This window comes from Perissodus microlepis, chromosome 23 (genome assembly GCF_051167445.1).
Source record: "Perissodus microlepis isolate ML-2025 ecotype Zambia chromosome 23, ASM5116744v1, whole genome shotgun sequence".
NCBI lineage: Eukaryota > Metazoa > Chordata > Actinopteri > Cichliformes > Cichlidae > Perissodus > Perissodus microlepis.
Genome location: NC_140482.1, coordinates 4,389,730 through 4,415,532, shown reverse-complemented (window position 1 = coordinate 4,415,532; position 25,803 = coordinate 4,389,730). Strand labels below are relative to the sequence as shown.

Sequence of the window (25,803 nt, the reverse complement as noted above, 5' to 3'; positions counted from 1 at the left end):
ATGTCTCTACCAGCTTTGCACATCTACAGACTGAAATCTTTGCCCATTCTTCCTTCCAAAACAGCTCCAGCTCAGTCAGATTAGATGGGCAGCGTTTGTGAACAGCAGTTTTCAGATCTTGCCACAGATTCTCGATTGGATTTAGATCTGGACTTTGACTGGGCCATTCTAACACATGGATATGTTTTGTTTTAAACCACTCCATTGTTGCCCTGGCTTTATGTTTAGGGTCGTTGTCCTGCTGGAAGGTGAACCTCCGCCCCAGTCTCAAGTCTTTTGCAGACTCCAAGAGGTTTTCTTCCAAGGTTGCCCTCTATTTGGCTCCATCCATCTTCCCATCAGCTCTGACCAGCTTCCCTGTCCCTGCTGAAGAGAAGCACCCCCAGAGCACGATGCTGCCACCACCATATCTGACAGTGGGGATGGTGTGTTCAGAGTGATGTGCAGTGTTAGTTTTCCACACATAGCGTTTTGCATTTTGTCCAAAAAGTTCCATTTTGGTCTCATCTGACCAGAGCAGCTTCTTCCACATGTTTGCTGTGTCCCCCACATGGCTTGTGGCAAACTGCAAACGGGACTTCTTATGGTTTTCTGTTAACAATGGCTTTCTTCTTGCCACTCTTCCATAAAGGCCAACTTTGTGCAGTGCACGACTAATAGTTGTCCTATGGACAGATTCCCCCACCTGAGCTGTAGATCTCTGCAGCTCGTCCAGAGTCACCGTGGGCCTCTTGGCTGCATTTCTGATCAGCGCTCTCCTTGTTCGGCCTGTGAGTTTAGGTGGACGGCCTTGTCTTGGTAGGTTTACAGTTGTGCCATACTCCTTCCATTTCTGAATGATTGCTTGAACAGTGCTCCGTGGGATGTTCAAGGCTTGGGAAATCTTTTTGTAGCCTAAGCCTGCTTTACATTTCTCAGTAACTTTATCCCTGACCTGTCTGGTGTGTTCTTTGGACTTCATGGTGTTGTTGCTCCCAATATTCTCTTAGACAACCTCTGAGGCGTCACAGAGCAGCTGTATTTGTACTGACATTAGATTACACACAGGTGCACTCTGTTTAGTCATTAGCACTCATCAGGCAACGTCTATGGGCAACTGACTGCACTCAGACCAAAGGGGCTGAATAATTACGCACACCCCACTTTGCAGTTATTTATTTGTACAAAATGTTTGGAATCATGTATGATCTTCGTTCCACTTCTCACGTGTGCACCACTTTGTGTTGGTCTTTCACGTGGAATTCCAATAAAATTGATTCATGTTTGTGGCTGTAATGTGACAAAATGTGGAAAAGTTCAAGGGGGCCGAATACTTTTGCAAGCCACTGTATGAATTCTGGTTGTGTTTACTGACCTCGAAACGATTTTATGTACACGGCGCTCGAAAATCTGTCAAATGTTTTAGTACGACTTTGCTAAGCTACGAACCCGCACCGTTTAATGGATTGTCGGAGCATTACGGCTATCGTAGTCAGGAGCCTCGCGGAGTGATACGTACTGTGCTTCAACATAATATTACCGTATTGTGTGTTTGCTTAACCTCTTTTTAAGTTTTGTGGATATTTACATGGTTATGCTGAGGATATGTCGGCCAATTTCCACTGGAAATGCCTTTTGGTTAAACTGTCAGCAAGGAATTTGCATTTGCACCGTTACATTTTTATATAAGTTTAATGCACATGAAAAACAGCTGCTTATTTAAGTGAAAATACATTGATGGGTTTTTTTGCACAAATGAAGTGGAGTTGTAAAGTATTTTGTCTCGTGTCAGTTATATCGTTATCGCACATTTTCAAATTTATATCGTGATGAATATTTTTGGCCATATTGCCCTGCTCTACTTCTACAACACGCCTTGTGTAGATGAGTTAGTGAGGCAAACTGACCAGCTGTCTTATTGTGTCTGTTGAGTGTTTGGTTTTGTGAACGGCCTCTTTAATGCACGAGGGTGTGACCATCCACATCCTTGTATCTGTCCACTGTCAGCCATTTCACTTTGTGCAAATTTGGCCAAGTCTTCCAAGTGTGCGTGTTTTTTTCCTTCTGACCAGATGCAGCTTTCTGCAACATCACTTTCATGTCCTTATACTGATCACCACACTGTGTATGTGCGCTAAAACAGAAACTGTTTCACTGCTCCTTCGTAGTGGCAGGTTACAAAACGTCATTAGATGCTGCGTGGCCGTACAAGACAGAATTTGGTTAGCAACAACTCTCTGAGGCCTTTACTGTGAAACAGAACGCTGTCTTATCCGGCTAACTTCAAGGTTTAATGTGGGATTTTTTTGTAATCCAAGACATAATGCCAGGTCAACTCATGCTTTGAACCTAATCTGCTCCAGAGCAAATCATGTTCAAATGTGAGATCAACAGGTAGAAAATCACAACCTACTAACCAGGAAGACCAAAAAAGAACAAAATAAATAAAATCCCCGATCCTGGAAGATCCCTCAGACCGCTGTGTGCAGAGAGTAGGAGGGTGTAAAATCTTTTAGCAGAGTCTGATGTCTTTGTCTTTCCATGATGAGCAACAATAATGAATATAGATTCTCTACAACAACTTTATTGTTTTGGAAGTATTAATATATGATCCTAAAACTTCTACATTTAACCTTTTAATCAGACCAGCAAAAATTTAGTATTGAATTTTAGCGCAGTCATAAAAAATTGTTTGCTAAAAGCATTTTTGCAGCTGAATATTTTAAATTACAGTTAACTTTACTTTTTGGCTGTTTCACCTGTAAGACATTAAAATAACATGCTAAGGTTTAATAGTCTATAAGGAATACACTCTGAGCCCTGGGCAGTGTTGTGCTAATAAGAGAAGGTTTGTGTGTGCAGTGAAACAGTAATTTTTGTATTTCACAATTTATTGATATGTTTGATCCTTTCTGACCTGCGTTAATGAAGCAGCCATTAGAGCACCATGTCCGCTACAATAGTTCTGTAGTTTGATGCTTGAGTCGTTGCAGACTTGTTGAAACTCCCTCACCCGTCAAAGCAGCGTCTGTGTTATTCGAGTCCAGCAGATGGCAGTGTTTCACTGTCATATGACGGCTGTCTGAAGCTTCAGCTGGATTATTCGTTTAAATTAGATCGTTTTATAAAAATTACAACAACAGGCCTGAACCTGCTTAGCTCCAAAGAGCTGGCTAAACAATGGGGCATGTTCAGAATCTTCCTGAAGTTTAACAATTCCCCAAAAAGCTACACAAAGTGAATTTCCATATAAGACAAGAAAGAAAGAACAGGGTGTGACGTGGAAGGGGCACTCTGGCAAACAAATTACTGCTTTTATTAAGTTACAAAACTCGCAGTCTTGTTCACGAGTGATCGGAGAAGGGAACAGGAGATCGACAGATGGATTGGTGCTGCGGCTGCAGACTCTTTACCAGTCCGTCTTTACCAGTCGATTTACGTCCTTACCCTCTGTCACAACGGGACTGAACGGACTCACGCGTAGGCTCTGAGTAGGGAACAATAAAGGGTTTTTATTTACAGAAGCACCAGGTGATCTATTTACAAAGTGGGGAAAAGACGGGTTCTGGGACTCCACACACGAACAGGAGGGGGGAAAGACACTTGCAGTCCACACACGCTCCAAAGTCCTCACTCCATCCACGCTCCACGCTCGGCTTCACACTCCACAAGAAACACAAAAGCTCGCTCCAATCCTCACACACTTGATCGCTCAGGTAACACAGGGGCAGGTCCAGGGAAATCTATTCACAGAGATGCAAAAGGTTACTGTAAGAAGATCGCTAGGGAAACACGAGAATGAACTGAGCTGGGGTTAACACTGACGAGAGTCGGCAACGGTCCAGCGACGAGAAATACAGGGCTGCCATCTTATAAGGGGACAGGAACACTGTTGGGTGATGAGCCACAGGTGTGACCAGGTGCGTGGGCCAAGGGCAGGAGCCCACAGATGAGCTCCGCCCAGGCAGTGAGAGAAGGAGGGACAGAGAGGGAGGGAGAGAGCGGGGACAAAATCAAAACAAAAAAACACATGTAGCCACAGTGAGGCGACCGGGTATACACAGGGACCCTGACACCTCCACAGGACAAGACTCAGCAGTCCATCTGCATCTTAAGGATAAAGGACACTCTTTCGAGGATGCCAATGTTCACATTTTGGACCGAGAGGACAGATGGTTTGAAAGAGGAGTGAAAGAAGCATCTATGTCCACTGTGAGCGACCATCTTTGAACAGAGGCGGTGGTTTACGACACCAACTGTCTGCCATCTATAATCCAGTTTTGAGTTCCCTCCCCAGACGCCTTAACGCCCACTCACATCCTGGGCCATCTGACCTCAGGAATTCGCATGATAAGGTGGGGCCAGGTTTCACAATGAACTCACCCGAAACTCTGGCTGATTGGGACCCACACCCACTTTCACACCTTGGCTCAGGCGATTAGAGGATCATCAGGGGGTCCTTTTGTCCCTCTGTGGGGGGATACTCCCACTAGGTTTATATCTGGGACTCTGCACCATTTGACCTTAGAACTGAAGAAGCTTCTCGGATGAAAGGTGAAACGTCTTCAAGTAACTTAAAGAAGTCCAGACGCTTTTCTTTGCAAGCTCCTTTGACTGACACCCTCACCTTTTTCAGAAATGTCATGTATGAAAATCTATAATAACTCCAGTTATACGGATATCAATATCCTCATATACTGAAGACTTCATAATTTACCACATATGGACATGACTAACGGACGTGTTCAGAAATTTGAAAACCAGCATATCAACATGATCCCACAAGGGGGATGTGATGATCTGATAGCAAACAGAGATAATAATGGTAACTGTAAGCGCAAGAATACCTTTATCATTGGTGACTTTAATCAAGTTAGAACAATTTGTGATCCAAGCAATCGTATCAATGCAAATAGAAATCTTTATGAAAGCCCCACAGACATGCACATTCTGTATTGTAAACTGCTGGGACAAACAACCGATACACATTGTACATACAAACAGATACAGATGAAAAGGCGTATTGTAATTGCATGTGATAAAATCAATAATTTCCTTCAGCCTGCACGCTTTGAATGTTGCTCTTGAGTTGAGAGATGCTGTAAGCTTGCTGCTATCTTTAAACATCACTTCATGATTCTGGTGTAGATGCTTTATAAGACTTTGTTACGTTTCTTAAACCGTGATGAAAATAACAAAGAGGAAATATGAGAGAAGTGATTTTCAGTGAATGTTGAAAAAAATACCACAACAACAAAAATTATGGCAACATTGCTACACTTTGCTTTCTTAGCTTGCATATTGTACATTTTGACAGTTGTTTCTAATTGGCTACATCTTCTCTCGTTGTCACAGCTATTGCTCAACTTTCAGCACTCATTAAATTAAAAAAACAACAAAAAAAACCAAGTTGCTGCTGGTAAGGTTGGCATTCTTGCAAGACTCAGTAACACATCTAGAACTACATAAAAAAACAAATAAAAAAAATGCACATCCCATGTTTATCCCGTGTTATTCCAGGCTGAGTTTATGCATTTATGCTTATTTGTTTGTAAAATATTATAAGCTGGTCTGAGGTCATTTGTTACTAAAGAAAAACAAACAAACAAACACTGTGTCATTATTTAATCCACTAAAACTAAGACACAATGCAGAAGCAGTGTGTGAAAACTAAGTGCACCTTCACTGGTGTAGCATCTGCCTTAGAAATAATGAACTCAAATTAAACTGTTTAATCATCTCTATGTGCTAAAGGCTCATTTTAATGCAGCATTAATCACGTTGCTTTAACAGTGCTGCATTTTAATAATGTTTATCATGTTCTTTGTAGATTTTAATCATCACCATCGTCGCTGTGATAACATGTCTGGTTGGAGCAGGCGGCACTCAGGGATCATGTTGTGTGGAAGAAGAGTCATGTGATTGTTTTTTTTTTAAGATTTTTTTATATGAGTGCACAGAGTGTGAAACAGAAAGATAGGATTGACAGAGAAAGCTGATCATGTCTGTTGTGACACCTGCAATCCCTGACTAGAGTTTTAGGTTTTGTCAGGCAGCTAACACGAAGAAAGCCTGGCTTCATTGTACAAATACAACTTACATATACAATACATGACATATTACACAGAGTCGTTATTTATTCAACAAAAACTAAGCCAGATGCAGTTTTTGGATTTTATTTAAAAATGTTCTTATTCTGATTGTTTACTTAATATATTTAGACACATTTGGTTTATTTATATAAAAATGATATTTTACACAAAACTTCAAATAGCTGCCTGCAAACATGGCTCTTTATTGTAAAGCCAGGTATGAACAACAACCTGCAGCTGCATGCTGTTGTGGTCATTGGTGTCACATTAAGTTCTGAACCACAAACAGAGAAGTTTCTTAGAACTGCTGGGCTAGTGATGTAGGTGTTGATGCAAATGATTGCTTAGGGTGGTGCTACAGCAATGTATAAAAACTGAAGCTCCCAGAGCCAAGTTTTATTTGTTCTTCCGTAACTGAGGTGAACTATAACCTGCTCAGGTAGAATTTAATAACAGCGAGTCTGAACTGCTCATCTCCAGGCTTCACGTCTCATTCTGTAAGAACTTGTTGTTTGTTTATTAACTTTTTATAAACAACAGGCTTTTGTATACTTCCAAGAAAGAGGGAGAACTTACTCTTCTGCCACTCTCACATTCATCTTTATCTGTCATCAGTTCAGATAAAAGCATCACTGATTATTCTGAACACTGTTTTAAAGCGTCTGCGTCACTCTAATTTCTTCTTAAAGTTGGCAGACAGGATTGTGAAGAAGGACATAGTGGATCCCCCCTTTAATGAGCATATTATCAGTGAACACTGAATACAAACAACCCAAATGCTCATTAAAGAAGCAGGTTGGCTCATAAAGTGCTCTGTACTTATTTTATGCAAGTGCTGTTTGTTTCTGGAAACAACCACCATCTGTAATCAACACAGGACTTATTGAACTGTCAGGTGTGCAGACAACATGGCACATTTTGGGAACACCTATAGTTGATGTCTTAATTATGAAAATAGCTACTATGTAGTTGATGCTTCCTGTTCTGCCAGAGCAGGTGCAGCCTTTGTGGAAGTGGGTTCCACTGGACCTGCGTCTGTGAACGATCCATTGTGGGTGATTTTTTTTGGCCTTGCATCTGTGTGTAAGGACCAACCACAACCATCTAAAATCTTTGCATGTTATTTTATCTTCTGTGTAAGAACATACACAGCATACCCCGATGATCAGCTTCAAGGGTTCTCAGCGTAGGATGCATACAGTATGTCATGCTGAAATATAGAGCACTTACAATAGAACCCACTAGAAACCAATTATTTTAGCCTAGTTCCTTAAATCTATGGCATTTTTCCATGCTGACTGATATGCTGCTCAGTGTCTTTTGCTGTCTGTGTCATGATCCTGGGCCATGTTGGCCCAGCATTCTTAGTTTCCGTATGTTTTGTGTGTTGTTCTTTATTTATGCCATGGTTTCTGTTAAGATGTTCCTTATTTGATTACCCCCTGTGTGCCCCTCTGTATATCTGTGAGCCCTCGTTTCCCCTCCTTGTGTTTTATTCCATGTTTTCCCCAGCCCGTTATGTCCGTGCTCTCCCCGTGCTGTCTCTCCTCCTCTCTGAACCTCCGTGTACTTCCTGTTTTACTTTGACAGTCTCCCGTCAGTTTTGCGTTTACTCCTGCCATGTCTCGTTATGATTATCAGTGTCACCTGTGTTCCCCGTGTGCTCCCACTTCCCTCGTTGACCCTCTGTGTATTTATGTCTGCGTCTCCCTCAGTTCTGTGTCGCGTTCTCCCTCATTCATGGCCGTGTGGTTCTCTGTGTATTACGTTATAGTTTCCCAGTTTAGGTTGTATGATTTTTCTCTCCAGCAATAAAGCTGTGTTTTGAGTTCATTCCTGCCTCCGTGAGCTTGCGTTTGGGTCCTCATCCTGCCTGCACACAGCCGCAACCATGACAGTCTGCTTTTAAATCAGATGTCACTCTGAACATAAACACAAGCTACAGCAGCCCAGCTGTCTTAGCTGAGTACAAGGATACATTTACTCTCTTTGTGTAAAATATTGTGATGATTTTACATTATATTAGGCAGGCAGCTGCCCAAATTAAACCGTGACTATTAGCAGTTTGGTTATTTTGAACGCCTCGGCTGGAAAAAATTCAAAATGGTTTGTAAGGTTGGCCACAGCTCTGTATGTAAAGGGGAGTTAGAAGATTGCTTCATATTTTAAGATTGATTAATATTAATTAATATTTTTAATTGTTTTATTTTACATCTCACCTTTTACACTGCATTGAGTTGCTGCCATGTGATTGGCTGAGTGTGCATCGTTCTTTGTTTCAAAATGGACTTAATGCTTGGTTGAACATACAGTCATGTTTGTCTAGTTGTGATGTTTATCTCCTTTAGATTCATTTTTTATTTTCATGATGAAAAATGGTTTGTTGGTTCATACTTGTTACCAAAGTAAACTTCAAAACAGACTTTATTATATGATATAGTTTTAAAATTGGATAAAAATTGACTTCAGCATAATATAAAATAATGTGTTTTCACGATACCTGATTTTTAGCACTATGTATGCATTGGTCAACTTTCAGATCTATGAAGTTCAGCTAAGTTATCTATGTTTTTATTTTTAGTTTCCATTTGCATTTAGATGCACGGCCGATTCTCTGATGTGTGATCTGTTTCTACCTGTGCTGATGCTAGCAGGACTGAAGCTGATCAAGCAGCAGTAAATATGTGAAGCAAGGCTGAAGGATACACTCATAAAATGAACAGAATCATAAGAATATAACAGCACGAGCACTGCAAATGCAACTAAAACATGTTGACATCAAATGGTATGTTATTTGAAATCTACATGAAATAATGACACATCTATGTTTTCCATTTTTTTTTTTTTTTTGTATTTATTTAGTTTTTCCACAGTTGTGTAAATCAGTCTGTCTGTGGACTGGTACAGCTGAAAAGCCGACGCAGCCAGTTCCTCTTCTTCTTCTTGGGTTTTTTCTCTGGCACAGTCTTAGCTTCAGTTTCGAGTTCAGCTGGATTGGTAGTTATCATTTTCTCTCTGTCTTCTGTTTGTTGTAGAGAGTCATGCAGAGACATATCAGTTGATGTCAGGGAGTCTTCTTCTTCTTCCTTGTCCTGTTCTTTGGTGTCTTTTTCCACCAGAAGCTCAGATTTTCCATTTGCTGAGTTGGAATTTTGTTCATTTTGCTCCTGTGTGATGTTAATGTAGGACGCTTTGACTTCTTTCAACTCTTGATAAAGAGTCTCTACTTTCATGTCATGAAGCTCGTTGTTGGAGCACAGCTGGGATTTAAGCTCACTGATTTCCATGTTCAGTGTCTCCTGGTCCTGCCTATGTTTATCTTCCTGTTCCTTGAGTTGGTGTTGAGCTTCTAGGAGCTGTTGTTGGAGTGTTCCTATTTGCTCTTGTTGAGTCTTGTATTGGACTTCAAATTGAGCCTCCTTCAGACCTACACAGTCCGTGTGTGAAGCCTCAGTGGTTTGGGTAGAAGAATCCACACACTGCTCTGTGGTAGGGTCGCTGACGTCTTCGTGCAGGACACGGATCATGTCATCCAGCATGACAACTGCTTGGTTGTCCTTTGCTTGAACCTCTGTTTTGCTCGTATCAGGCTTATTATTATCATTAGCCTCCTCCAGTTGCTCTATGAGCTCTTTAATTGTTTCTTCATGCTGTTTTTTGTCGGCGATCATCTGTGCATGAAGTTTGGTCACCTTAGACTGGTAATAAGAAGCCCTCTTATTAGCAGCTACCAGTTTCCAGTAAAGCTCATTCTGGTGGTTTTGGGAAGCTTGTAGTTGATGCCTGAGAGCAGCAATCTCACAACATGAATCATACTGGACTCTGCCATGATGGGGTATAAATCTGGGATTGGGCTGATGTTGCCACGTCCCTCCATTTGGCCCAGGGTTTTGTCCACTGGCGTTATTCATGTTTGCCTCTGTCTCCATAGTCATGTTTGCCTCTGTCTCCATAGTCATGTTTGCCTCTGTCTCCATATTCACGTCGTCCTTTGGTTCTGACATAGGGAGGGATTCAGGGTTTTCCCTTTCAGAGGTTCCTTCAGGGTTTTCTGACACTTCTTCATTTCTCAGGTTGCTTCCATCAGCCACGTTGTTTTGGGCTTCTAGAAGAGCCCGAGCATACGCCCGAGTAATCGGTCGTCTGGCTTCTTCAGCCACTCTTTTCTGTTTTTGCCCCCTTTTTTTCTTGCCTTTCACGACCACTTCGGTTTGAACTTGTGCCAGAGGACGTGTTTCAGGATTTGGTGTTTGGGGTTTTTTGAGGCCATTTTCCGATCTTTGCAAAACTGTTATATTTGGGCTCACGACCACTTCCATCTGTGCTTCTGCCATTTTATATGCGTCTGCGTCTGCTTCAGCGTCTGCGTCTGCGTCTGCTTCTGCTTCTGCGTCTCTGTGTCTTCCTTATCTTGGTTTTAACAAACAGGTTGTTTTGTTGTTCTGCCACCAAAGAGTTGCTACAGTTGACTGAATTTCTCCTTCCAATGACAGAATGTGATGACATCACGAGCTTTGTGCCTTTGATTCTGTGATTGGATAATTCCAAAATAAAATGTACACAAGTTTACTTTTAAAAAAGTCATTTTATTTTGTAGTATATGTTGAATTAACACTATAAAAGCTACTCGACCAGAATTGCAGTTAAAAATAAAACAAAAGCAAAACACAAGTTTTTATAAATGGTTGTTACAAACAAACCTAACCAAAGGAGAAGACGACTGTTTAGTGGAAAAATATTAGACATGCTCACTCATAATAACTGTGTAATAATGTAAACTAAGACATGTCGAAAACATTGATATTTAGTTAAAGGTATTTATTCAAACTATCCAATGACCAGCATGTTTTACTTAATGTCTGTAGGCACTGGGAGCTTGGTGGTTGCCTAGGCGACAATATGTCATCTATGTTTTGTTTCTAATTCAGTTTCACTGGTGAAACTAAGAAACAACAGGCTGTAGAGGGACACGTTAACAGAGCTTTACTAACTCTTACTGTCATATCCAGTGTGGACAAATCTGTATAGATTTATATTAATATATTAATCATTCATTTGAATAACCAAGGATGCAAAATAAATATCACAGGAGAGTTTATGAGACCACAAACACTGATGAGGTCCAGTTCAAAGAAGCAGATCTTTTGGGGGGGATTTTGTGCAAGATTGATGGTTATTCTACATTTTAATAGTTTTAATGATAACATTATCACACTCCTTTTTTAACAAATGTAAATTAAATGTTTCAGTCTGTATGGAATTCAATTTAAATTCTCATCTATAAAATTGTGTAAAAGTATTTTTTTTTACTTCTTAAGCATGTTTTATTATTATTATTACTAACCCTGGTTAATGTAGCAGTTTGAGGAAAAATCCCACTGCAGACGCTCTGGTGCTGTCTCAGGATCGTTAATTGTTTTTGCAATATGTGTGGAAATAAAAGTTGATCACATGTTTAGCAAAATGTTTGCACCTGGAGATAAGACCAAAGTATATGAAAAACATCTTTCCAGTGACTTTCAGGTAGAATTTATGACACATGTAGTTTTTTTTCTTTCAAAACTCTATATTTGCTGTTAAAATGGAACAAATAAAGCCCGGCCCATATAGCCCGCCGTACTTCATGCAGACGTGTGGTCTTGAAGCTACATTTCACATTAGTTCTCCCTCAAAGTGCATTCAGAAAAAAACCCCACTTGTGATAAACCACGGCAGACCCGGAGACATTTTCAAGCTTTTCAGTATGCTTTATTGAGGCACACGGTTGCTGAATACACATGAATGGCTGCCGCATCCCAGCTGCCAGCCAACACATCCACAACACCAACAAGTCAGACAGCGCAAAGCCTTTTAAGTTGGCGAGGCGTGCTAGCAAATGCAGCGCAGGTACATCCATCTCACCTGCAGCAGCATCGCAGACCACGCCCCCCTCCACACCACTCTTTCCTCATAGTTGCTCGCCATCGTTGCTCTCAGAGGGCAGAAGGTCCCGATCAAAGTGCACAGGTAACTTCCCTTCACATTTCACGACAATGATCCTGTTAGTGAGAAGCCTGCCTTCATACTGGCAGCTGGGTTTCCTGGCTCCCTGATGCTTTAGCTTACATTTAATTATGCAAAACGTTGCGGTACTATACGTCATGCCGCTATTTTCATCGTACCTCCCATCACCTCTACAAATGGATTTGATCTTTGCTGGAATGCTGAGGATGAATGTGTTGGTTTCCTTACAACTGTTGTCAATGTTGTAGATATTCCTATTTGATATTTCTGTGTTACACTGCTTTTCAGTCATCTTAGCATCTACATGCTGTCTTCTAAACTTTTCATAAGGTCTTTCTTCAGGTCGGTTCTTGCTTGGTTGAAAATTGTTCACTTTGGAAAATCCCTTTGCAAAGAGCAGCACGAGCATCATGCAGACAAACAGTGTCTTCATTGTCTCCTGGAGAAGAAAACACATGGGCATTTTTTCACATTAAGAATTTGGTAGATACATCCTTTTGGATCCTGAAGCTCAGTAAGTCGTCTTTGTGAGCTGCAAACACACAAGACAAGAGGGCTGATAGACCTTTTTCTTTAAATGAAAGAAGTAGTTTTATTTATAGTTTTCTTTTTGATTTATTTATAATCTTATATAGAAATTTGTTCTGTTTATTTTTCAACTGTTAGGACGATTGAAAACTATCAAGCTTTATAAATATCCTGAACAAGCCTGATGTGGACAGACAGACTCCTGGAAGCAGATTCAGGCGTGATGATGTCATTTTCAACTGGAAAAAGAAGCTTTGAAAAGCTGAAGTAGTTGTCTTTGAATGTTTAGATATTTAACCTTGTTGTATTACTTTATATTTTATATTTATCGCATTAAGACATGAAGATATTTGTTTTTGCCTTAAAATTTAGTGTTTTCATTTGTACTTTTTGTCTTTTTTTTTATTGTGTCATTTTGCCTTTTTTACTTGATGTGATTTGGATAAATATATATTTATATCTACAGATATATTGAGAGAGTTTTTCTCTGGGTTTCACAAGCCCATTTTATAGATAAAAGTCCAGGTCATAATAAATCTGGTTCATTAAGAACAAAGTTTAAATCCTATTTAATGGAAATGCCTTTCTGCACTCAGTTATTCTTTCCTCTCATATGTTTCAGTGTGCTCTGCAGTAACAATGACACACTGCAAAATAGAAATAAAACAGAACTCAAGACACAATGGATTTTCCTTCAATTTGTATCTGTTTATGTGTAATTTATAGGATTTTTTATTTCAAGCTTTTCCAAATTAAGACACTCACCTTTTTTTTCCTTTACTAATGAGCAGTCGGCTGATTAACCTGCAGTGGTTCAGGTACAAGTTGGTTGTCTGGAACAGCAGGTGATGAAGATGTCGTGAAGGGTCTGTGGTTAATGTATATAGTGGGTTCATTACATAACTGGATAGGCAACATCTGACATTCAGTTCAAATACAAAAAGATCTTATTTAAACACAAATCAGCAAAAACAGGTCTCTCACCGTGCAAGCATACAGCTTACGTAAGTTTAGTATGCTCACCGAATCCAGTGTTTAGTGTAGCAGCAGAATTATCACAGTTTATGGAGATGTTCAACGTGAGCCTGCTGCCCAGCTTTAAAAGGAAAATCATTTAAAATTATACATAATAAGTTCTTACCAAAAGAGGAATGCAGACGGAGATGAGCAGAGATCTCTTCTAGTGCAGTTCAGATGCTGCTGTGAGTTATAGTTCACTTCTGTCACAGAGGAACAAAGTGTGTTTGGATCTGGACACTTTGATTTTTATACTTCTGATCAGCACCACCTCAAATAATCCTTTGCATCCACACCTACATCACTAGCCCACCACTTCTAGGAAACTTTAACACTTCCCTGCTTGTGACTCAGAAAGATAATGCAAATATGATGATCACTGACCACAAGAACCTGCATGTAGATGCAGCCTGTTTTTCCACATCTGGCTTTAGAAAAAAAATTCATGCACAAACAAATAGATTTAAAATAAAAAGACGTGTTGGTATATTTTGACCTTTCAAATAAACTATTAACACTTCTTTTTTCCCTTTTTTAAGTATATGTTTTGGCAAATAAAGTGAGTGTATTGACCATTTGCAGTTAAAATGTTGGACAATCTTTTTATTTTTGTTTTACTACCAGTTGGTTGTAATAATTTCATATGAGGATTTAAATGGATGTATAACAAAACAAAGGATAAAAGTATATATAAAAGTATATTTAATGAAGCTGATCGAACAACAGTGCAATATGTCAGGATGACAGTGTTTACAATTTTGGCAGGAGAACAAAAGATAAATATTATAAAATACAAGACATGAAAATCTCAGAGGTCAGGGGTCGGGGGCCCAGGAAGTCTGACCCGCAGATTCCAGGTCTGACTTCGAGTACATAAAATATCATCTTTCTTGTGGGGAAGGAGCCTGAGTTAGAGCAGGAAGTTACACCATATTGATATTGTTGGGGTAGCCTCAATGCCAGTATTGGACTCTCCAGTTTCCTTGAAGGAGGTTTGACTTTGTGCCATTGTTGGCTGGACTCTGTGCTCATTGATATCCCAGTATCAGTGAGTTAAGACAACATGCATTTATTTTCTGTGTGGCACACAACAAGAAAACAAGCCAAGAGAGAACACATCAGCCTCCAATGACAGTTTATTAAAAAGTTTATTGGAGGTTATTTGTGCACAGAACACATTAGGGCACAGGTCAATGATCGATTTTACAATTGTATTGTTAGATCGATGGACACTCTCGGATACTTGGATACTCAGGTGATTAGAGGAGCAGAGATGATCAGCTGATCAGGATTTGGTGGGGAGTTGGATCAGGTGGTGGAGAGATACAGGACAGGCCTGACATACACAAACGTATAGTGAAGGTGCAGAGGCTCAGATCTGTGACATCGTTAAGTCCCAGCTCAGTGTCCATATTTAGATGTAACAGTGCTATATAGACTTTACCTGGTAACTTGTATGAGTAATGTTTTCATCTCAGGCATGTAAATTTCATTTGTGAATATATTTTTAATACTTGTACAACAGATTTTTTTGAGTGTTAAATAGAAAATATATGCTGAAACTGAAGTGATGGGTAGCACTCTTTAGTTCACCCCTGCTCTCGAAACAATGTAGGTGGTCCAATTAACATATTTGCATTTTTTCATTTGCTTTTGCTGTTTAACTTGCAAAATATTTCCAGTGTGACATTTGATCAGGTCTTGTAAACCTCGTCGTTAACCAAGGCTGCTGTACTGATCACCGGATCTTAACTTAATTGTCACAGTGCACTCAGAACAAAACAGCCATGCAGAGATATGAGTCACAGTGACATTAAAACTGATGAAGACAGTCGTCGTTAGAACCAGCAACCTGAATGAACTAAAAAAAATAATCTAAATTAAACTGGTCTAAAATATCAGGATCTCAGTGTTAAGTCCATATTTTTGAAGTAGAAGCTTTTACTGGTTTTACTTAAGAAAAAGAAATAATAAGGAATTGTGTTGGAATTTGTCCAGTTTAACAGCTGCAGTTTAACAGATGAAATCATGTTCAGCGCTTTGTCCTGTCAGTAAACAGATTCTTTATTTGCACTGAATGGGACAGCATATATTTTCACTGATTTTGGCATAATGACAATAAAAGATAAATAAAAGATAGTTTCAAAGTCTGACCTGCAAAGCCCGTCCACCCAGTGTCCTCCTCAGTCATGCTGGTTGCATGATTGCTGTAGAAGTGCTAAACTACTGTGACCCGATTAATTGAACTGAGCTCACACTGCAATAACTAATCAGTGAGGTGGTAGTTTAAGTACTTCATTACCAGAATGTATAAATGAAGTACATCAGAAGATGTTGGGGAAGAAGGACTTTACCGGGTGGGCCTGGACCCCCGAGGCCTGTCCCTGTGCCGACCTCGTCTGAGTCTAATAGATTTATAAGATAGAGCTCATCAAAAGACTAAGATATGAATATAAACATGATATTTGTCAGTTTAATTTAATGTTAAGTTGAACTGGAGTTAACCAGAAACCTTTACTCTTCCAACTCCTCTACTTTGTCTAACAGTTAGCTTAGCTTAGCCTAGCCAAGTTTTCTTTGGGTTTCTCGTGTTTGTTGTTCTTGCGTGTAAAAGCAGTCATCTTGCATCACTTCTGATTGGTGAACATGAGTACACAAGAAAGAGACCATCAGTTTTAACATCATTTTATATAACACTCTATTTCAAACCTGGATCAGACACTTTGCAAAACATGGAGGCTAATTGCAGTTTTTGCAAATTGCTAATTGCATGGTTTCAAATTGCAATTTTGATTTTAAGTTGACTAATTGTTCAGACCTGCTCTGGGGCCTGTCTGAAGTATTAAATTGACATATATTTGTCTCCACACCTACGCAGGAGAACTTTTTTGTAAGTGTGAAATGGAAAATAGAAGAAGAAGTAGAGATGTGGGTGTTCCTATTTACATATTTTTATTTTCTGTTTCTTTAGCCAAACATGTTATTTGATCAGAGCACCTGCCTGTACACCTGCTGTTAACCAAGCAGTTATTTTCTAGCTGCTACACTGATCACAAAATCATGACATATGAATGACAGGAAGTGTCCAGTGTCACGTACCGATATTAATGACAACAATGATGGGTCAAAGCAACATATGATGAACATTTATTACGATATCATGATAAATGTAATGCAGTGGGATAACTTCTACAGTTATTATGTTAGCGATGATGCCTCTTTGCTTTTCATTTATACACAGCTTTGTGGCGTATGATGGAGTGTCAGGGCCACATTAAGATGATAACCTGCCACGGCTGCTGTACCCTCTACAACACGGCTTGTGTCGATGATTTAGTGAAGCAAACTGATCAGCTGTCCTATCGTGTCTTTTGTGTGTTTGGTTTTGTGTTTTCAATGAACTGAAAGCCCTCTTTAATGCACGAGGGTGTGACCATCAGTGTTGGGTAAGTTACTTTAAATTAGTAACTTAGTTACATTACTAGTTACTTCCATCAAAAGTAACTCAGTTACTTCAAGTTACTCGTTACTTTCAAAGTAACTAGTTACTAGGGAAAGTAACTTTGGTTTTACTCAGACTTCTCTTGTTAATGTGTTGCTAACTGGATACCCAGCAAGAGTGCCAGTCTTCTAGCTTGCTTACTTGCCACAGTGCACTGTGCCACCTACCAAAGGAAAAAATAATGTGCATATTTCCACGAGAGAAATCCCACGCCTGGACCGTCGTTGACCGCCGCATGATTCTAGCCTACGTTACAGCGTCATGTGCGCTTTTTACATCCAACACAAAAACTGCAGTCGTGGTGCTTTCGATTGTACTCAGAACTCAGAAATTCTGCCTTCCGAATAGGAAGATGTAGGTAACACCAGACTGCAGATGAGTTGCATACAGAGCTGGACTGGGACAAAAAATCAGCCCGGGCATTTTGACTAGAGACCGGCCCACCATTATAGCAAAAATCATAAAGCCTTTGAATGAAAACAAACACTGTTGTGACAGTGATGTTCACTGTCTTGATGGTATACATGTATCAATCTATCAATCGTTTGTTGTAAGACTCAGATAATTATTTATTAAAAGCTAGACATTTTAAATGAGAACAAGAAAGTATTTCTTTGTGTCCCCCTTTCCCTGTTAATGCCCTACCTGCCCCCCTGGCAAAACTTTGCTAGATCCACCCCTGCACAGTTACCAGCTGTCAGCTACATAGAAAAGGATCCTGGTGTTATTTGTCTCTCAGAAACAGTTCATAACTTCCCTTCAACTCATTCATGTCACCTAAAAGGTAAACCTGTTTCTCCATCACCTGTTCAGCTCTGATGATTCAGTAAGGACATCTCCTGGTTTCATCTTCATGTTTCCCTCTCACCACATAAGCAAACCGATATCATGACCAGCAGCTTTACAGCTGTGGCTCCAGCAAACATCAGCTGATACTAGAAAGTAATATTAAATAAATTCTAACAACAGCTGATCAAACGTGCTGCTGTTGTTTAACGTGACAACCGCTGGTTTCCTCTTTCTGGCGCAAAGCGGACGATAAATAAACAAGAGGGAAAAGCCAATCAGCTGATCATTGATCAGTTTCATGATTAAAGTAGCAACAGGAGAGGGAGGGGAGAGAATGAGAGAAGAAGAGGCAGCTGTGCAGCGTAAACACAGAATAAATCCAGCTTTGTGTCTTTTTCATTGTAGCTGAAGTCCGGGACAAACTGTGTTCCTTTTCACCTAAATACGAAACCCGTAATATTTTCTCTGAATATGAGACGATTCCGTTTTTTAGGGAACGGTTGGCAACTCTAATAATTAACCGTATGAACAAAATAAAGTTCAACATCAGTAACATAGCACCCACCCAGCTGTATAGAAACTCCGTCATGCTAGCTAGCACGCAGTACGAAAAAGTCAGCACAACGAAAATAAACTCCACCTAAACTTGGTTCATATCTCACCCAGATAGACTGCAGGTCATAACTTCTTACCTGAAGTTCAGTTCACCTGACACTCAGACGGGCGGCCGCTTCGGGTCTCTCCTCCTGCCTCCCCTTTCCCTCATCCACCTGCTGGCCTCCACCACTTGCTAATGTTACTGAATCTGTGGAAGCTCCGCGATAGCCACCACACGAAGTAACGAATAACGAGCCTATCTAAATCCCAGTAATGAGTAACGCGTTCCTGATTTTGCCATAATAACTAGTTACCGTGCTCGTTACCACAATAATAACGTAGTTACTGTAACGCGTTACTTAATAACGCGTTAGTCCCAACACTGGTGACTAGGGATGGGTACCGGTATCCGGTGCCATGATGGCACCAGTTCTGACATAAACGGTAGTAACCAGACCGAAAAGCAGCGCACATTTCGGTGCTTTATTTCGGTGCTTTTTTTTCCTGAGCTGTGATACACTTTAGATTCTAGCCAATCATTTTACGTTTCCGAGGATAGTAGGCGGGTCCAGGTACGTACGTTCTTTTAGAGCAGAGCTACAGATTAAAAATGCCCAAGGAGGACCGGTCAAATGTATGGCTGTACTTCACAGCAAAATATGCAAACTCAGCAGCCTGCAACAAGTGCTTTAAGCTGATACTGTGATACTGTCAAAGGAGGTAACACCTCGAATCCGATGAAACACCTGGCGACGCATAGCGTTTTTTTTAAAAGCCAAGAAATGCGCCGTATTTGATAGCTTGCTGCGAGACCTCACACCGTGCACATCTACTGCGGGTGGGTTGCCAGTTATCGACCCGGAGTTAGCAACATCCCCCAAAAACCCGAAGAATAGAGTCCTGGCCCCTAGCCCTGCCAGTGTAGCAGAAATGATGACGGATGATGATGGCGGCAGCAGCCGTTCTTCTCTGCGTGAGTAGCGTAATGTTGTTCGTGTGTAATTTACGTTGAGTAGGCTAACCACGTTATTACATTAATGCATGTAAGGTGAACTAGCAAACATCATCATAGCTACATGCGGCTGTCTTGTTTGATGGCAGATACTCCCTTCACCCTGGCCAAAAAGGCTAAAATGACCAAAGAAAAAGTGGAAAACAGTTAAACATGAGAGGTTTTTGGATAAAGTTTGTGTTTTTTCCATTGTTTAAGCACTGCTTCCAGCCAAGAGTGATACCATATATGCCCCATAGCTGCAGAAAAGGCTAACATTGTTATCTTTTTACAAAAAAACAGCTGAACATGAGAGGTTTTTGGACAAAGTTGGTGTTCTCCATTCTTTAAGCACCGGTTTGAGTACCGTTTAAGCACCGGCACCGTTTCAAAAGTACCGGTTTGGTACCGGTATCGGATAAAACCTAAACGATACCCATCCCTACTGGTGACCATCCACATCCTCTCATCTGTCCAGTGTCAGCCATTCATTTTGTGCAAATGGTCAAGTCTTCCAAGTGTGCGTGCTTTTCCTTCTGACCAGATGCAGCTTTTTGCACCATAACTTTATTGTCCTGATACTGATCATCACACTGTGTATGTGCGCTAAAACAGCAATCATTTCACTGCTCAGGTTACAAAATGTCATAAGATGCTGCGTGGCCGTACAAGATAGACTTTGGTTAGCAACTCTCTGAGGCTTTTACTATGAAGCAGAACGCTGTCCTTTCCGGCTAACTTCAAGAGTCAAGTTATCCTTTGAACCTAATCTGCTCCAAAGCAATTTATGTTCCAAATGTGAGATCAACAGGTACAAAATCACCACCTACTAACCAGTAAGACCAAAAAGAACAAAATAAAATCACCAGTCCTGGAAGATCCCTCAGACCGCTGTGTGCAGAGAGTAGGAGGGTGTAAAATTTTTCAGCAGAGTCTGACGTCTTTGTCTTTCCATGATTAGCAATGATAATGAATATAGATTCTCTACAACTTTACTGTTTTGGAAGTATTAATATATGATCCTAAAGCAGGACACCTGCACTGTAATTAATGACCTCACATCACATGTTTAAATTACGCTTTTACATTTAACCTTTTAATCAGACCAACAAAAAGCTCATACTCCATTTTAGCAGCGGTCATTGTGACACTGATGATAAAACTTGTGTAAAATTGCAAAACTGTAAAAAGAAATAAAAAATAATTTATTTTAAAAAAAAAGCATTTTTGTAGCTCAATGTTGAAATTACAGTTAACTTCACTGGTTGGCTGTTTCACCGGTAACACTTCAAAATAACATGCTAAGGTTTAATAGGTTATAAGGAATACACTCTGAGCCCTGAGCCCTGGGCAGTGTTGTGCTAATAAGAGAAGGTTTGTGTGTGCAGTGAAACAGTAAGTTTTGTATTTCATAATTTATTGATTTTCTATTATCCTTTCTGACCTACATTAATGAAGCAGTCATTAGAGCACCATGTCCGCTCTAATAGTTCTGTAGTTTGATGCTTGAGTCATTGCACACTTGTTGAAACTCCCTCACCCGTCAAAGCAGCGTCTGTGTTATTCGCGTCCAGCAGATGGCAGTGTTTCACGGCTGTGTGAAGCTTCAACTGGATTGTTCGTTTAAATTAGATGGTTTTATAGAATAGTTTGTGTTTGCCATGTTACAGTGGGGAGGAAAAACTCCCTTTTAACAGGAATATCTAGACATGAATGATTATTCCAGTGGGGCACTATCTGTGCTATCTATAAGAAATATTAGGAACAACAAAACAAAGGATCGCGTCCAGTGGCATTTTAAGAGAGTGAATACCGAGGCTAAATGTCTTTGTAAAGCAAAAGCACTTTGTTAGCATTTACAGTGTAAAGCTATGGATCAATGTGCAGTGAAGAAAAATCGAGGTGGCCAGTCTGTCCTTTCCTAACCAATCACAGAGCTCCTTACATTGCACCATGTGGCTAATTTGTATTTTACTGATATTGCTGGGCTGCTGTCAATCATTTTGTCTTTATATTACAACAGAGCATTGACCTTTAACCTGTTTAATTCATACTGAGTATTTAAAAAAAAATGTATTGTCATAATAAATTCTGCCTCACTGAAACACCATTTTGCATTAGCACCTGACTTGTCAGTGATGATATCACTGCACGAGCAGCTTTTAGGGCAAAAGGGGAAGCTACATTTAAAGGCTTTACTATCTGGACTTTTTGTATCCCTCCCATCTGCTCATAGCAGATGGCTAACCCTTCCCTGAGCCTGTATCTGCTGGAGGTTTCTTCCTGTTAAAAGCGTGTTCTTTCTTCCCACTGTCACCAAGTGCTTGCTCAAAAGTGATCATTTGATTGTAGAGGTTGTGTATTTATGTTGTACTCACTAGCCTGCATAATGCAGGGTGAATACTTATTTTGCTGTAATATTATCTTAGAAAAACCTGGTTGACAAAAATTTACACATTATAGAAATATAAAGCTAACATGGCCACCACTTCTGCTACTTTTACCACAAATAATTTCCTGAAGCACAGTAAAAGTCTCTCTGTTACCGACTGTTAGAAACCCAGCTCATATTTGGAGACAGTGGCTTGTAGCCTCCTAAAGGAGAGAGAAGGACATTTGTTTTAGTAATAATCTAATAACAGGCCAATTTTCTTCCTTCATCCAGACTTCATTCAGCAGAGAGCCATAAGCACAAGAAATGAGATGATGAGTGAGATCCACATTTTTTTTCTCAAACCCAGAGATTTATTGCTACGTGATAATGCCCACTTACAAAGCATGGAAGCTTAGTTGCAGTTTACACTCACTGATCACATTAATCGAATGTCTTTATGTTACAGGTTTAAAAGTTTTATCCAAGCACATCTTCTCCATCACTGCTGGCTGGACACCTGTTCCATGGATGTGTCCTCTCTCTCTGTTTTCCACCCTTTCCCTGTGTGCCAGTTCCCCTCCGTCTGTCTTTTATGCGCTCGCTGTCTCTCGCTTATTTTTGTTGTGAAATGTATGAATTTGTAACCGTGTTAAGAAATGACATCAACTGAATGCAAGAAAAACTTCCAACAACAGTCAAGTATTGCTTCACTGTAAATCTGCAACCTCTGAACAAAGATCCACAAAGTTCCTTTTCCAAGACGTCTTTTTAATTCAGGAAAGTCTTCAGTTTTCATGTCTTGAATTTTCTTTTATTATAGTTATTAAAATGTACTGAAGATCGACCGATGAGCTAAAAGTCAAAGCAGAAGAGAGGACTTCTAGCTTTTTGCTTTGTCTTGCCTTGTTTTAACGCTGTGAAAACGCAGTGCAGAAAGAAAAACTAAACCTTGTAGTGAAACAAGCAGCAGGTTTTACAGTTATTTACTCTTAATTATACAGTGACTCTGCTGTAATTCTATTGTAAAGTGCATTTTATAGTAACCTCAGATGTTGTTCTTTACTTTTGTGGGGTTTTGTTTGATTGTTTGTTTCCAGTATAGGTTTTCAAATAGAAGGGGAGGGATGTGGTTGTTAAACTGTTGCTTTGTGGAGCGGTGACACTGATGACTAGGACAGTGTTGTAAAAGGTGTAGCATAAAAAGAAGTCACAGAGGAATCCGTGTCCTTTTTCTTTCTGTTGCCTCCACAGGTCTGTTCTCTCCTTTCTGCATGACCCTCAGCTGCACACAGGTCAGTCTTTGGACTCGTCATTTTGATCTTCTATAATGTTTTGCTTGAGCATGTCCTGCTTTTCTGTAATGTTATTTCTACAGTTTTAGCAGTTCTTCTTGAGGGAAAGAGAAAGATCTAAAAATCTTGTACGTTATATATGTTAAATAACATGTGTAGTGCTCACATGTAATGCAGATGTTAGCTTTGATCTAACTTCCAATAAATCCTGATTGGATGTTGTTAGCGTTAGCACTTGTGTTTGCTTCTACACGTTAATAGGAGATGCCCATATAACCAGGCTCTGCATAATGAATTCACTGTTACCATTTACCAGCTTCAGAGAATTTCACTCAGCAAAGACGTCTTTACCAACTGGTGCTGCAGACGAGTGCCTCCTGATTGAACAACTGGAACCAACCACTCATAAGTCAAGGAAAAAATGAAGGTAATCTTTAAAAATGGTGTTACAAATGCTGGGCAAAACAGAAGAAGGTGTTTCTAATTAAATACTAACATTTATGAGATGGTTTATTCTACTGCGTAATTATTACGCAGTAATTACGCAGTAATTACGTAGTAATTGCTGCGCAGCATTAACTAAACATTTCCAATAACGTTTTTTACTGGAACTCAACAAGCTCTTAAACACCGATTTGGGAAAGTTGATCATGTCCTGAGATTTCTAATGTAATTCTGTGTTTTTCTTCCTCAGGGAATCACGAGGGTTCAGTGTTCCTGCTTGCTGCTGCTTCTGCTCTCTGCTGCTGTGCTCACACAAACCTTTGAGTTCAAAAAGGAACACATCCTTCCAGAGGGGTCAAAAACGTGCAATGACATGATGAAAAAGATTAACAAAGAAAATACATGCAAGGCAATAAATACTTTCCTGAAAGAGAAGGTGGCATCAATTAAGGCTCTGTGTGAAGACAAAAAAAAATGACACCATCTCCCACACGTGTGACGTCATTGACTGTAAGAGGACGAGTGAGGAACCTTGCAAATACAAAAATCTAGACCTTGTCAGATTATAATATTATTTTATGCCATGTTAGACCCTTAATTAAAGATGGTGAATTATTATGTAGTTTTAGTTTGCATTATTCTCCTGAATTAGAAGAAGGTGATAACTATTGCATTTGTTAAGCTGAGTTGCATTACATTAGACTGCTGATTTATTGTGAATGAATGATATTGTTTTATGATGCATTATACTGCTGAGTTATGAGAAATACTGTTTGCAGAAAGTCATCGCCTTATTTGTCTGATTAGAAGAGAACAGAACACACTGGAGTTTTCTGCCCCATCTCAGCAGGAGCAGATAAACAGGGAGCCAAGGTTGTAGCTTAGGCACTGTGTGAGAGAAAGAATGTGAATGTTTAGGCTTTTATGATTAGGTGGGGGCCACTAGAGGCTATAAGAGTTTGATCAATGCTCCACCATTTTGAGATCTGATGCTGTCTGCGTACGGTGTCCATCTCCCACGCGTGTGATCATTAAAAATCATCGTTTGACTCAACCCGGCCGGACCAGTGTTGTTATTGTGGTTTTTCCTCTTGTATCCATCCCCAATATTTGAATCCGTAACAGTTTGGGGGCTCGTCCTGTGGTATTGGGGTGGAATTTTGGAGGTTTGGACGGTCCGAGGTTGTCGAACGGACAGGCACAAGCCAGTGGTCTGACGTGAGTGGGCATAAGCCGGCTTATACAAAGGTAAGGCACTACCTGTTGAATTATTTCCAAAGTGTGCCAAATTGGACATGATAAAATTAAAGTCTACTCACTGAAGTTACTGGTAGATGTCTGTTTGGATTTTGATGAAAAATCTCATGAGAACTGTGACAGTACTGAGTAGTTAGAGCAGTTGGACTGCTGAGTGAATTTAGTTGGATAGGGAATTGGTCATTTTGTGGGTTAGAGTCCCCATTGGTCAGACAGGTTGGACCTGCGTCAGTCATACACTTGTTTTGGGGTGTTGACTGTTGTTTCAAAGTATTATAAATTTTTCAAGAACGGCAGTTGGACTGCTAAGAAGCGCATAGCCCGGAGGTTACGCTCCCCCCTGGCCGTGGACGCGCGACCTTGACCTGTCGGCGAACAGGGTTAGTTCAGTTTGGCTTAACTGTGGGGTACGGGGCATCCTGGAATAAGCTAGGAGTTAGAGGCTCCTTACCGTTTGGAACGGTATCTGCGCTTTTTTGGGCAGCAAAGGTTGGACCTTGGGTGTCGGACACTTTTAAATTGAGTTAGGGACTTTAGAAATGAGGCCAGAAACTGTTGGACTGATACTGGTTAATTGATCACAAAAAAGTTGGACTTTTTCGGTTGGACCGTTAACTTAAATTTGTCAAAATTGTGTAGGCGCTAAATCTGTCAGGCCTGACAGTGGTTGTAAATATAAGACGTCTTTGTAATATAAAATAATAGAGCTGTGTGTGAGACGAGGCTGTGTGTGACGTCAGCGCACTGCAGCGCTGCGAGCTATTTTTAGACGGTGTGTGAACATGCAAATGAGGTGGCTGCTGTGAAGCGCACGGAGGACTTTTGCTTCCTGTTTAGCGTGTTTTTTGAGTTTTATAATTATAATTTGCAAATACTGTTAAAGACCTGTAAATAAGACGCTGATTTTGCTGATTATAATATTACAAATAAGGTTTTGA

At 40.2% G+C, this 25,803-nt stretch overlaps 1 long non-coding RNA gene across 1 annotated transcript in view; it reads left to right on the top strand.

Annotated features, from left to right (window-relative positions):
* LOC146360784 (uncharacterized) overlaps positions 1-24,662 on the top strand; it is a 31,491-nt gene extending 6,829 nt beyond the window's left edge. Inside the window, exons 2-4 of the long non-coding RNA XR_014799528.1 lie at positions 23,124-23,164; positions 23,481-23,591; positions 23,859-24,662. This is a non-coding gene — a long non-coding RNA (uncharacterized LOC146360784). The remainder of the gene's footprint in view (positions 1-23,123; positions 23,165-23,480; positions 23,592-23,858) is intronic.
* Positions 24,663-25,803: the final 1,141 nt, after the last annotated feature.